The sequence below is a fragment of the Bombus flavifrons genome, chromosome 8 (assembly GCF_040668555.2).
Source record: "Bombus flavifrons isolate JBK064 chromosome 8, iyBomFlav1_principal, whole genome shotgun sequence".
Classification (NCBI taxonomy): Eukaryota; Metazoa; Arthropoda; class Insecta; order Hymenoptera; family Apidae; genus Bombus; species Bombus flavifrons.
This window is the reverse complement of record NC_138449.1, coordinates 4,219,963-4,221,251: the sequence shown is the minus strand read 5'-3', so window position 1 is coordinate 4,221,251 and position 1,289 is coordinate 4,219,963. Positions and strand designations below refer to the sequence as shown.

Genomic DNA, 1,289 nt, shown 5'->3' with positions numbered 1-1,289 from the left:
GCTGCAAATGAAAGATCTGAAACGACATTTGCAATTATAACTTTTATAACGATGACGCGTTGCCTATCTTCGTTGAAAAAATTTTTTGTATTAGTAATTATGTAAAATAGTATTCTGTATAATTTAAACTTACATAAAATTTATATTTTCAAATAAATTGTACACATTATATATGAATAAATTTATATATTTTACATTATGGTATTTATTTTTTAAATTTACTTACATTTTTTGTATTTCTATATTTTTATAACGAATTATATATATTTATAAAACTGTGTATCCAACAGCAGAGTGGCGCAGTGGAAGCGTGCTGGGCCCATAACCCAGAGGTCCGTGGATCGAAACCACGCTCTGCTAATGGTTGTATATTTTTTTTTCTTGTTTCAAATTTTTGAGATTCTTTGACAAAACTAAAGTAAGTATGTAAAATGATAGAATAATGACATTAATGACAATCGTTTATATCAGAAAATAAGTGAAATTCAACCCATAAAGGAAAAAGCACCTCACCATTCTGTGCCTGGATTTTAATTCAATTGCGAGGGCGTTTAAATTTCAGTTTGAGTAATTTGCAATGCAAAAAGAGACAGGAGTGTGTCCTAAAGTCCCGTAAACTCAAGACACAACCGGTGAGCAATGACATGCACAACGATGGATGCCATTCCTTCGTCATTGTCCGCAAAGAAAAGATAAGACAACGAGTTCAGAAGTTCACGAGAGTTCACGGACGTAAATTTAGTGGGTGTCATATTCGCTTCGTGGAGTATCTCTTCAGAGTTTAAAAAGGAACTGCCTTTGACCGAAATATCTCCAGAAAGAAAAACACTGGTACTATCGAGTGGCATTCAGGATATTACCTTTAGACCGTAAAAAAATATTCATCGATCGTAATTTTCACCGTTACACATCAACTGATTTAGTATATGTTTCTTTCTTATAATAAAATATATTTTAACATAGAACATTATTATAAAATAATATAGTTATATACGGTTGGTTTAGAAAAATTGTAAGAATGGAAATTCATATTTTATGATTTTACGAAATTACATATAAAAAACACAGATAACTTATCTATATAGAAAGCATCGGTTGTCACTTAAAATAACTAGTTCTTCTAAGAGCATAACTGGAGAAAAGGATTCCTGCGATAATTATTTTAGTTTGTTAGTTTACGACGTGTTATTATATCGGGTAATATCCTTGTTCGAAATTAAAATTTTTTGATACTTTATAGTCTAAATCGTCTTTCCATAATAGTTATGATATGTTCGAACAGAAAATAC

At 30.3% G+C, this 1,289-nt stretch overlaps 1 non-coding gene across 1 annotated transcript; it reads left to right on the top strand.

Moving 5' to 3' along the window:
• The first annotated feature begins 288 nt into the window (after nt 1-288).
• On the top strand, nt 289-360 carry TRNAM-CAU (transfer RNA methionine (anticodon CAU)). The gene has a single exon. It is a non-coding gene; the product is annotated as a tRNA-Met (tRNA).
• The last annotated feature ends 929 nt before the right edge of the window (nt 361-1,289 follow it).